Source organism: Rhineura floridana, chromosome 3, assembly GCF_030035675.1.
Source record: "Rhineura floridana isolate rRhiFlo1 chromosome 3, rRhiFlo1.hap2, whole genome shotgun sequence".
Taxonomy (NCBI): Eukaryota; Metazoa; Chordata; class Lepidosauria; order Squamata; family Rhineuridae; genus Rhineura; species Rhineura floridana.
Genome location: NC_084482.1, coordinates 155,539,810 through 155,553,091, shown reverse-complemented (window position 1 = coordinate 155,553,091; position 13,282 = coordinate 155,539,810). Strand labels below are relative to the sequence as shown.

The 13,282-nt window shown below is 40.7% G+C and overlaps 1 protein-coding gene across 1 annotated transcript in view; it reads left to right on the top strand.

Moving 5' to 3' along the window:
- The first annotated feature begins 8,874 nt into the window (after positions 1-8,874).
- Positions 8,875-13,282, top strand: part of SLC41A3 (solute carrier family 41 member 3) — a 60,699-nt gene continuing 56,291 nt past the window's right edge. The window contains exon 1 of the mRNA XM_061618405.1: positions 8,875-9,245. The gene's annotated coding sequence lies outside the window, so the exon portion shown is untranslated. The remainder of the gene's footprint in view (positions 9,246-13,282) is intronic.

Genomic DNA, 13,282 nt, shown 5'->3' with positions numbered 1-13,282 from the left:
TCCATCAGCCCCAGCCAGCATGGCCACTGGATTGGGTTGATGGGCGTTGTAGTTCAAAAAAGTAACTTTTCCAAGCTCTGATTCTACCTTGTGGTTTTCCTCATTACAGTGTTGCAAGAACACCTGCACTTGGCTGACTTTCTCTTCTCCTAAAGATACAGGATCAGTCTCAGGCCAGGAACCTGGTGACCCTAATTATGACTAGCAGGCACTGAAAGCCTTATCTTCCATGAATGTATCTAATCTTTTAAAGCCGCGCAAGTTGGTGGCCATCACTATATCTTGTGTTGGTGAATTCCATAGTTTAACTTCATATTGTGTGAGGTATTAATAATTATTATTTATTAGATTTATTAGCCACTTGCTACCTGAAGGTCTCCATGTGACTTGCAACACTGTTCAAAACAAAGATAAATACATCATTCCATTAAAAAAAAATACAAGGTGGGAACTACCTTTAATTGCTTCCTTTTGTCTGTTCTGAATCTCCTACCATTAAGCTTCATTGGGTGGCCCCAGGTTCTAATAGTATGAGTGAGAGAGATTGTATAGTGGCATGATGTTGGCAGTTTCTGTTGGAATAGGCAAATGTTGCATGTTCCCTTTAAGGGATTTTTGGGGAATATCTCATGTACCTGTTTTACCATGATGTAACTTCCTAATGGGTGGGATTACTTACCTGACTTCCTTCTCCTTTGTCCTGGGGGATTTTTGAATATTCTGTTTTTGCTGATCTTCCTACCTTTGGGAGAGGCCGCATGGCAGATGCTCTCTCTGCTGAGAGCATCAATACTAAAGACTAAGATGGACTGAGACTATTTTTCTTTCATTTAAGCTAGAGACTATGTTTCTGAACATATGAAGAATTCATGAGTAAATGTTTTATCTTTTACCTAAGAAGATTGTGTCTGTTGTTATTTATATAGAGAAAGGTGGGCCTGGTTTACATTCTCATTCTGCTGCTTGTATTTTTATATCTCTGCTAAGAAATAGGACCAACCAAATTAGTTCCTATTTCTCTCTGGTATTTTTATAATACCGAACATTTTCCTCTTCAATCCCTTTCCTAATGATCCTCAGCATGGAATTTGACCTTTTCACAGCTGATGCACATTGGGTCAAGATGTGCTCTAGAAAAAGAGGAAGGGTTAAGAGTGCAGTACGTCTCTTTCCAGATCAAGGCTAGGGAACCTTAGGGCTAGGGGCCAGATGTGCTCCTCCAAGCCTCTCTACCTGGTTCTCACAGGCCTCTTCCCAGGCCATGCTTCTCCCCAGCCCTCTTCAGATGTTTTACTTGGCTATAGTGTCTCCTCAAACAGCAATAATGTTCTATGCCTGCCTGGATGGATGGTGGAGGGACGGACGTTTGTATGTTAACCTCTGGCTTTTGCTGGAATGTAGCCTACTCTACAAAGATAAGAGTCATATCCATTGCCCCACCCACCTTTGCCTCTAGCCATACCCATTTCTCCTCTAGTCCTGCCCACCACTGACATGCAGCCCATCCCTGGTGGTCCTTTGCTTTAAAGTGTTCTCCATCCCTGTTCTACACTGCCCCATTTCAAGGAATTTCAGAGAATGCCTAACAGTGGCCACCCCCACCCCTGTGCTTGTGTTCCACAGCTTATCTGAGGTGTTGGTGGAATATCCCCATCTTGGGGAGTTCATCCAGTCCCTGCAGATGATCAATGAAGATTATTATTATTTAGACTTGTTAGTCACTTGTTACCTGAAGGTCTCTGAGCGACTTACAACACATTAAATGCATAAATATGAATACATAATAATATAAAAGCAGAACAACAACCCCCATAACATCCACAGGTGATTAAGAAAGGATAGCAGAAGTTGAAGGCTTCTCAGTATTCCAGTGTGCTACCAATATTTATTTATTTAGTATATTTGTATGCCACTTTTCATCATCAGGTGACCTCAAAGCGGCTTCCATAGCAAGAACAAAATAATATGATAAAAACAATTCAGAACATAATAATAAAAAACTACAACAGTATCAATAAATAATACCACAAAATATCATAAAACAGGCTGAAATCTCAAATCAATCTAGTCTACAAAATCTAGTGAACACAAACATATATATGGAGAGAGAGAGAGAGAACAAATATACAGTAGAGTCCCATCATTGTATGGGACAATATCCTTCAAAGTCCATATCCTTCAAAGAAGGCTGTAACAGATTCCTTGGTAGCAGTGTCTTCCCCCAGTGTCCAGATAGGCTTGCCTCCATCTCCATGTCCTTGTTTTGTTTGCGGGGGGAGGATGTGACATCCTGTTGTTGCCTGGCTTTCTCTCTGAATTCCTCCATAGAGAAAATTATTTATAAAATTTATAAGTTATATGTAATCATCCAGGAATATCTATATCACAATCCCAGTACTGGTGTTACTTATACATAAACTTTAGTTTGTGCCAATCTTAAGCAGCAATGGAGCTATTCACAAGATGCAATTTCTACATTTGTTAGGTCAGTTCACACAGAAAACTGTAAACTGGGGTGGGGAAACAGGCCTGGGGGCCACATGGAGCCTTCCAGGCCTTTTTATTTGACCTTCAGGACCCTTTCCCCAGGCCACACCCCACACAGTCTTGCACTGTTCCCTTCTTGAGTGCTACTGTCAGGATGGAACGTGTCCTTGCACTGTGATGATGTCTCTGGCTTGCTTATTCAATCTGTGATATGTGCAAAATACCTTATCCATTGCTTGTTTCCAGAATCAAATTCACATAATCTCAAACTGATCCTATGTGTGGAAGATTTCAAGTATTATAATTAATGCTGTGCTCCAGATTTGTACAAATCACAAACCAAATCGGGCTGATTCAGGCCGGTTTGTATCTTATCCAGATTGGATTGAAGCAGCTACAAATCTCTACCGAGTGGATCAGCTAGTTCTGAAACAATTTGTAGAGATTTGTACAGATCTGTAGCTCAAAACAGTCTATAATGAACCCACTCAGGATGTCTCTGAAATGCAGCAATTATAACACCATATAAAGAAAATATCGGGAGGGGAAGGGAGGGAGGCCAGACTGTTACTGCTCCACCCAACACTATCATATCACAGTACTTAGAAGGGGTGAAGTCTTAAAATGCAGAAACCTTTGTAAGTTCTGTCTGAATAATTTCCCATTGCTACCCACTAGGGCTGTGCTCCATATTTGATGGAGGCCGGAGCTAAATAGTGCCTCTTTGGAGGCATTTGGGCCTCATCCCAGTTGGGTTGAGATAGCTTCAGATCACTATGGGTCAGTTACAGTGGCCCAGAGTGATCTGGGGCTATCAGGAGATGGGGCATAGGGCAGGAAGAAGAGGCAGGCTGGGCAGGAAGAAGGGAAAGGCACCTCTTCATGAGAGAAGGGAGGTGCCTGTCTTTTCTGCCCCGTCTCTCCTCCTTCCTGTCAAGCTTTCCCAAGCCTTCTCCACCAAATCCCCTTCTCAAAGGAGCAGCACCCCTCAGTAGGGAATCCTCTTGCTTATCAGCTGTTAAGTGGGAGGATTCATTCTGCAAGGTGTTGGTCACTGCTTATTCATGGGTGGCTTCGCAGGATTACACAGTTATTATCATCATCATTAGCCAGCCAGCCAGCTAAAACTTGTGGGCATATTAGCCAGCATTCATTATTATTATTTTTATTATTATTTCCAATTGCTAACCATAGTGAGTATTATTAATATTCAATAGTATTTTTATTTTTCCCTCACTCACTACTGCTGCTGGCAATCTGCCCACTATATGACAGGGTCCTTTTTTAAATAAAATTCTTGGAAAACACAGATTTTAAATGCAGCTAGCATAAAACCCATGACACTACCCACCTGAAATTTGACAGGGTTAATCCCCTCTATAGGGGCTACCATGTCACCAAATTTTATGTCCCTGTGTGCCTATTATGTCCATGGTGCTTCTAGCCCATATCTGCTTGATATACGTGCCAAGTATTGCAAACCTAATGTTGAAAAACCCTCAAATTGCTTTAAAATCTTGAAGGAAGGAAAGGGAAATACATGAGTGTGGCATGACTGAGCACTCACAGATTTTTTAAAAAGATTTTTTTTGGGGGAAAAGCAAACTTTAAAGGTGGCTAGCATGAAACCCCTTGGAACTACCCATCTGCAATTTGGCAGAGTTCATCCTCTGTATAGGGGCTACTGTGTCCCCAAATTTCATGTCCATGTGTGAAAAAATGTCCTTTCTAATTTTAAAATTGTTTAAATTTTAAGGTGGGTAGCATGTAAACACCTGGAGCTATCCATCTGCAACTTGGCAAGTTTAATCCTCTATATAGCAGCAACAATGTCTCCAAATTCCATGTCCTTGGGTCAAAAAACAAGAAAGTTATGGCGGTTTTGGTTTTGCAATGTAAGTCAGTGGGATTTCTGGAGATTTTTAATACCTGGATTGTGATCTGGATTTGGATCTGGATCTAGTCGGATTGGATCCAAATCTGTCTGGACTGGATTGAGCCTGACCTGTATTTACAATTCAAAGCTACAAATCAGATCAAGGGGTCCATGCACAGCCCTAATTATAATGCCCACATATTGTTGTTGTTTTAAAAAGCAAGACAAACGGAGTCTGATTTGGTTGGTGCATCCGGCAAGTATTACTCCTCTCACGACACTCACTAGTTCCATTAAAAGGTCTCCTATATTCCTTTTTCCTCCCTGATGACTTACATAGCTTTACAAATTTTCTGCACATGCAAAAAGGCTTTGTTTAAATATGGATGTGAACTGGATCAGGGCAAGGTGGCCCATCCCTGGCCTCAGAAAAGCTGATGAGGAAATGCCTCTGAAAGAGATATATTTTAAGTGAGATACTTGATTCCATATCAAGTCCTGTCTATGCAAAGTGGAATCTGGGGTCTCTTGGATTCTTTCCTGTTTGTGAAAGGAGATCCCTTACACTGTATTACATGGGGAGCGGAAAACATGATAAAGTGAAAACTATGGGCTCAGTTTGCTTTTGATCACCACAGAAAATGCTGGCTTTTCACAATGCTGAGCAAAAGGAACATGTGTACGTAACAGCATCTTAAGAAAGAGCTCAGTTATAGCACACTGTATTGACACCTAGTCCCTGTAAATAAATAAAAAGTATGAAGTAGGAAACAGTTCTAATTAATGGGAACCTGCTCTGTTCCAGTTTTTTGGGGGGTGAGTCTTTCTAACAATGTGTCTTAGGGATTAGCAAATCTGTCAGTTTTGCTTTCTCCCCACATTTCAACTTCAGTTTGTGATTTTTTAAAAAAAATCCTCATGAAAATTCATCATTTTACTGCAAATTTCTCCTAATATATAATATATACATGCTTGTATGCAATTTTCCCTAATATACACTTGGCAGTGTTCCCTAATATAATTAATTTTTGTATGTTAGTTTCACTACTATACGTATTTATGTGCACACATTATCCTGATACATACTTTTTTGTATATATTATTCAGCTGGAGAACTGCATTGCAAAATATGGAGAAGTGTGAATTTCAAAGGATGGCTGTGTTTTGGTTCACATATTGTTGCAGAAAGGGCACACAGGAATATGTGAGCTGTGAGGAGAAATGAGCAGATGTGGGGCCCTCCAGATGTTGATGGATTCCAGCTCTCATCATCCCTAGCCATTGGCCATTCCTAGATAAGGTTAATGGGAGTTATAGTCCATAACATCTGGGGGGCACCATGTTGGCTACTCAAATACCTGAGTTGGTAGTGTCGCCCAAACATAGGACTAAGATAAGCTGACACTGAATCACCACTGTCTCACCCATATTGGAGTATCTAAATAATTAATAATTAGAATGCCTAAATAATTAGAATAAGATTATTGCAGATCCTTTAATCTCAATAACATTCAGGACTCTGTTTCATCCAATTACTTCTGTGCCATCTCTTCATTCTTGTGTCCACATGCATATGCAGTGCACATTCGGCACATTCTAGATACTACTAATTTGTCAATATGACAGTAAAATAAATATCAAAACAGTACATATGTTGTTACTATAAAGCCAGATTGTGAAAGAGCAAACTTATTCATCTCTAACAGCGTGTTTACAAAAAAATTTATGGATCCTTCGAAATGAATTATTTGGCATGAGCCTGAGGTGTTTTTCTCCCTCTCTCATAATACTCGAACTTGTGGACATTCAGTGAGGCGGAATGGTGGAAGATTCAGGACAGACAAAAGAAAAACCATTAAGACTTAATGGTCTTATGCCCCCTCTTTTCTAGCTCTGTCATAGCTGCCCTCCCCAGTCCTAGCCTTCTTCTGATTTCTTGACAATTGTCTCCATCTTGGTTAATGACTGTGCCGAGGTATTGATAATCCTTGACAAGTTCAATGTCCTCATTGTCAACTTTAAAGTTACATAAATCTTCTGTTATCATTACTTTAGTCTTTTTGATGTTCAGCTGTAGTCCTGCTTTTGCACTTTCCTCTTTAACTTTCATCAGCATTCTTTTCAAATCATTACTGGTTTCTACTAGTAGTATGGTATTGTCTGCATATCTTAAATTATTGATATTTCTCCCTCCAATTTTCACACCTTCATCTTGGTCCAATCCCGCTTTTCGTATGATATGTTCTGCATATAGATTAAACAAATAGGATGATAAAATACACCCCTGTCTCACACCCTTTCTGATGGGGAACGAATTGGTTTCTCCATATTCTGTCCTTACAGTAGCCTCTTGTCCAGAGTATAGGTTGTGCATCAGGACAATCAGATGCTGTGGCACCCCCATTTCTTTTAAAGCATTCCATAGTTTTTCATGATATACACAGTCAAAGGCTTTGCTGTAATCTATAAAGCACATGGTGATTTCTTCTGAAATTCCTTGCACCAGAACTGTCACTAGAAGCTAAAATGATGAAACTGAGGTTATCATACTTTGGACACATCATGAGAAGACATGATTCACTAGAAAAGACCATAATGCTGGGAAAAACAGAAGGGAGTAGGAAAAGAGGAAGGCCAAACAAGAGATGGATTGATTCCATAAGAGAAGCCACAGACCTGAACTTACGAGATCTGTACAGGGTGGTCCATGACAGATGCTATTGGAGGTCGCTGATTAATAGGGTTGCCATAAGTCATAACTGACTTGAAGGCACATAACAACAACAACAACAAAACCATACAGTAGATGATAACTAGTCACATTAACAAGGTGAGCACTAAAACTAATGGCTGCCATAATGCACAGAGAAAGTTAGTACAGCCAGTGGATTTAAGTAGCCTATGTGCAAGATTGTATCAGTGGAGGTATAGAATATATCCTGATAACTGAAGTATAAAAACAATGCATTATCTGAATATTGGCTGGAACATTAAACATAATACTAAACTGTTTCAGGAGTGTTAAGCACAGATAAACTGCATAAGGAAATGGGAAACAATTGCTTTTTTATAATGAGGCAACCAGCATAATAGTTGTTGAGACCCAGAGAAATGCAGTCAGATTTGTCAACCGATTGTTGTTCCGCAATCTCAGTCTTGTTTTTCTAAGGGCAGAGGTGGAGTTTCCAGGGGTTGGCAGTGCTATCGTATGAATGTCTACTCCTTGAGTTCAGTGGAACTAACTTGCATAGCACTGCAGCCTGAATAACTCAGGGTGCCAATTCTCACTTGGCATTTTGTATTTCCACAGCAATGTGGCAACTTTTAGTGGAGAAGGAAATTGCTTGTTGCAGCTCCCAAAGAATTTGAGACTAAAGTATTTTATATAGAGCAGAATCATGGTGCTCCTTGAGTTAGTTTTTGATAAATGTCTTTATTTTCTCTCTCTCTTTTTGTTTCACAACAAAGCTCCTTGGCTACACTTCTGAGGTCAGAAATGAGCCAATTTTCAATGTCTGCTAAAGCACTTGTGCTGTACTGATTAAATGTGATCTCAGTGGATCCAAATAAGGCGCCAGTACTCTGTTAGCATAATTAGCAATCTCAAAAGGAATAGCTTTTTCTTAACTGCTTCATATGTCCTTTCATAAGTACAGAGTAAGGCTGTGATCCTAATCTTGCTTATCTGGGAGTATGTCCCCATTGAACTTAGAAGGACTTACCCAATAGTGGATGGTGTGGTGAGGCGGCAACACTCACCTGCCCTCCCAACAGCTGAGTCACTGCTGCTTACCATGACTAAGAGGGGGAAGGGCAAGGCAGTGGGGAGGTTGGCACAGTGCAAATGCACCAGCAAGAGCACTAGATTGCAGTGGAGATGGGTGGCTCTGATGTTAGTAGGCCAGTGAATCTACTCCAGGTTTTAGTCCAAACTTTCAAGAAACAGTCCAAGGTCCTGAGACATATTCCCAAAATAGGTTTAGCACCTTTGGCAGCTTCCTGAAAGTTTGGACTAAAATCCGGAGCGGATTCACTGCCTCACAGACATCGTAGCCGATACTAGGTTGGTGCTGCTGTCGCATTTGAATTTCGCCAATCTCCCGGCTGCCTTGCCCCTCTCCTTCCTTGCAAGCACCAGTGACTCAGCTTTTGATAGGTCATTACACTGTTAGTCTGTCATATTGAAACTGAGAGAAACCAAAATTGACAGATTTGCCCATCCCAACATTGTATTATATTTAAACTGAGGACACCAAGTTGGCGAGACCTGACTGCTGTACATACATTGTTAGCTATGGATTGGAAACTGGTCCCCCCTTCCCCCCATTTCTCTCTCTGCATTTCTCAAGTCACTTCCCATTTGCTTTTTGAAGTTCAGTTGAAATCTGATAGCATAAGGCATAACAAATCAAAACCAACTTGGCAAAGCCGCTATTTTTAACAAGGCCAACACTCTCCTCTCCCCTGTCCCACCTAAGCCTATGCTTATCATAACTCATGTAAGCAATATGGAGTAACACACAACCATTGTGGTCCAGTGATTCCTCTGATGGGAAAATAAAATAAAGCTTCTTTTGCCACAGATCACGCAATGGGAAGCATCACTTGTGAAGTGATTATGCCAAGAGAGCTGAAATTTAAGCCTGGCTGGTTTCAAAATGATGCCTTGACGATGCACAGCTCTGGGACACAGCAGCTGCAGGGTTTAGTTACTGTCACTTGCAAAACTTTGCAACTCTTTTATAGCTGTGGAGTTGAAGCCTTAATCTTACAGGACCGTGTGAAGCACCATTTTTGGCATTAAGATATTTTTTGCCTAACAACCTTGCTTCCTGAACTGGACTTCTTTAGGACAGACAGGTATTCTGGCCGTGATCTGGAGGTAACGGTTCTAAATCCTGAAATATTTAAAGAACATAAAGAGCATGCTTCCAATTAATTTTGCATGAGAATGGCTGACAATGTTTCTTCTGCCTAAATATTGTGATTAGTTATTTTTTATGCCAACAGATGATGATGATGATGATGATGATGATGATGATGATGATAATAATAATAATAATAATAATAATAATAATAATAATAATAATGGTACAAGTATATGCACCTTCTTCTAACCAAAGGGGATACAAATGAGATAGTATGAAACTGAATTTCATTTTCTTCTGCAAACGATGAATGTATTTCCTGGTTCTAAATATAATCTCCCATTCTCTCAAACTACTGCAAGAAGTTTTCCTTGTGTATAAAAGCGGCAGAGTGTAGAATTTTGCATTTTGAAATATCTATTATGTAGGCCCTACTTAGACAATCTTTGAGAGGCAAACATATAATGTTTGAAATATTGTATCGCTAGTACATAGAACATTATAATTTTAATGTAATTTATGGAATATCCTCTCATATTTTGAACATGCTGAAATACTATGACATACCAGGATTACAAAAACAGCTACCAACAGTTATTAAACATTATGCTCTCACCAGCAGAAAAAATGCAAAAGACAAGGCTGATAAGGTGCAATTATAATAATTCCCAATGGGGTTGGTCTATTTTATTCAGTGATTAGCTAGACACAAACCTACATCTCCTTCCTATATACCATAGTTATTTTTCCTGTCAGTTCCTTGGCCACCATCACCAACCTCTTCCTCTGATTTTGCAATCCCAGGCAGGCGTCACAAGCAGGGGCTTTGTTAAAATGCCTTTTATCATCTACCATGCATGACTGGTGGACTCCATTCAGCTTGATTGGTCACAGCCTGTGCAGGCCCATGGTCAGTACCCAGCATCCTTGGGCAACTGCTGGAGCCTCAATCCAGGACAGCTCACTGGCACAGATGTTTTCCTTGAGCACTTTATGCTGGGTGGCAGACAGTTATAGTATGAGCTGCCATTTTAAATTTCCCAGGGCATTGTGGGAAATTTAAATGGTGGCTTGTAGCCACCTCCCACTGCCATGCTGCCGCACTGGAGAGGGCCCATAGAGAGTGATTTTAACTTGGGAGCCATCCTTGCTTAAATGGCTGTCTTGGTCTGCCATCTTTAATGGACCGGGCTGTATGCGTGTTTCTTTTTTTAAAATTAAAATCCTATGAACTGTAATAAAACAGCAGTAAAATGTAGTTCAGTTGCTGCTGTTCCTGGGATGACAACCTTTACATCATCTGTGCATACTATCTGGTACATGATTACTGACTCCCTGCCTTGGAAAGGAAGCCCTACAATCAATTAAAAGAGCCACAGAAAAAGCAGCAAAGATGCTGCAGCAGAAAATTAATGGGCCACCAGGCATACCCAGTATTTATAATGGCTCACTAAATAAGTTACAAGACCACATACATTATTCATGAAGTGGATTTAAGAGTGTGGACAAATACTTTTCTTTTTTCTTTGTTACATGTTCACATGTCTTTCAGACTTTCCTCTTGGTACATTTCCTTTTTTTAAAAAAAGTCTCTAAATCTTGTACAAGCATACATGGAAGGTAATACTAATGATACAGAAGAGACCATTTTTCATTGCTTCAGACTTTTACATCTATTGCTCTTCTGTTTATTAATCCCACAAGGTTCACAATACAAGATTTATTTGGAAATTCCTCTCCCATTCAACCTTAAGCTAAAAGCATCAATAAATTGGCAAAATATATAATAAAATAGGAAACTTTTTTGTTTCAAAATCTGTGAAATCTCAGCAAATACAGACCATGAACCAATACTGTTTTAATTATTTTTTTTATTGAATTGCATTTTGCAGAGCATACATTTGCAATCTGACCAATAAATTTTGCATTTGGCACATTATTCTGTGCTGGCTACCAACCAATATTTCAAAATCTCAGTGTATTATAAATATAGCTCCCAAGTGTGCGCTCTTCAATTTAGCAGAAACAAACACACAATGGGTTTGCTCTGTGTTGTTCTGCAAACAGAGGCTGTCTACACACCATACCTTTAAAGCACATTCAAAGCACATCCTCCCCCACAAGAATCCTGTGAACTGTAGTGTATCCCTCACAGAGCAACAATTCCTAGCATCCTTAACAAACTACAGTTCCTGGGATTCTTGGGAAGGGATGAGCATTAAAGGTATGGTGTGTATGCAGCCAGAGGCAAATCACTTTGGGCATTTCCCCTCAAATCGAATTTATTTATAAAAATATTTATAGGCTGTCCCCTCACATAAAATATCAAGGTCAGGGCGGGCACCAGCCTGCCCTGGGCCCCAACGCACGCACCCAGCCAGGCATTACTGGGCCCTTGCGCACCAGCCTGCCCTGGGCACGCAGCTCCTGCCTGTTCCACCTACGTCTCTTCTGCGTCCTGCTGCTGTGTGCGCAGGGCAGCCATCAGCCAAGATGGCGGTGGAGGCTTCTCTAAGGGGCTGATACCCCCGCCCCCATCTTTGTTAATGGCACGCATGCATGGTACATTATGCGCATGTGCGCACATGCCTGCCATCAACTAAGATGCCTGCTGAATCTCTCCTGGACAAGTATTCCACAGCATGGCCTGGTAGCATATGGACAGCAAGTACAGATGTTTTAGCAGAGGTGTCATATGTTGTGGGCCATCTGCCCCCATCAGCAGTCTAGCTGCTACATTCTGCAGTAACTGAAGCTTTTGGACCAGGCCCAAAGGCAGCCCCACATAAAAGTGCATTTCAGTAATCCAGTTTTGAGATTATCAATACATGGACTACAGTAGTGTAGTGGCAAATTCAGAAGTGTAGGGTCCCTTCATGATAGTCACAGCCACACCTCTCCACCCTTTTTTACTGCTGGGTTGAGAATGAGATCTTTGTTAATGCTGGGGAATTTTGTAGTTCATTGGACTGGGAGTCCTTGCGGGAATTGAAGACACAGGCTTGCAGCAAAAAGGTAGGACTTTATTGGGTGACAAGCGTTCGCTTGGTCAGTCTCTCACTGAGTGAGTGGAGAACTGCGTCTTGGCACTGGTTGACAGGGTTTTTTATACATTTCAAGACAAAGACTTCAGCATCTACCAGTCAGGAGGTTACACATCAGTATGACATAGGCATTACAGTATTACATAGGCATTGCATAGTTATTGCATAGGCTACATTATGTTCTAGTCAATTTGGCAATGTTTGAAACTTCACATCCCAGTACATTTTTGCCATGAGCTGAGTACTCCAGCTAATTAGCTAAGCATTTTAGTTAATGCAATCCTTCCTACGTTATGGAGAGTACAGAGATGTTCAGTGTCTGTTCAGTGTTATCTTATCTTGTAGAGTTCTAGCTGTTCCATACAAACCAAAACAGTCAGGGAAGACAGCTCCAAGAAGAAAAGGGTTCTGGCTAACTACTAAACTTATTAAAATATTATAAACTTTTATAAAAGAATATATTTTGTTTATTGTGTGAAAATAAACATTCCCCATCGTTAATGCTTCCTCCCACAATAACAGATGTCCCTAGGAGCCAAGTAGCATGAAAGGGGAGAGTGTTAGCTACTGAAGAATCTTCTCAGTGGCTGATTCACCTCCTTTAACTCTGATTGGCTCCAATCAGCAGGAAAGTACAAGGAAGCATGTTAGAAGACTCTTCTAACACACACCCCTTTCATAATGATTGGCTCGCAGGATTCTGGAGACATTGGGACCCTGCTCCCAAAAAAGTCAGGGGTCTAAGATCTCCTGAGACCCTTGATGACTATACCCATGGACAACAGTGGCCAGGGTATTCCAATCCAGATTCAGCTATAGCTGTCATACCAGATGAATCTGGTAAGAGGTACTCCTTGCAGTAGTTTGGGGGTGAATCTAAGTGTCTTTGCTCACAGTAGTATTACCGTTCCAGAGCTTGAATAATATATTTGTCCAGCATCAAAACTACAACGTACTGCAAGTGGAAACATGTGATTTCTACTCTACCCACATATCTATTGTGACTG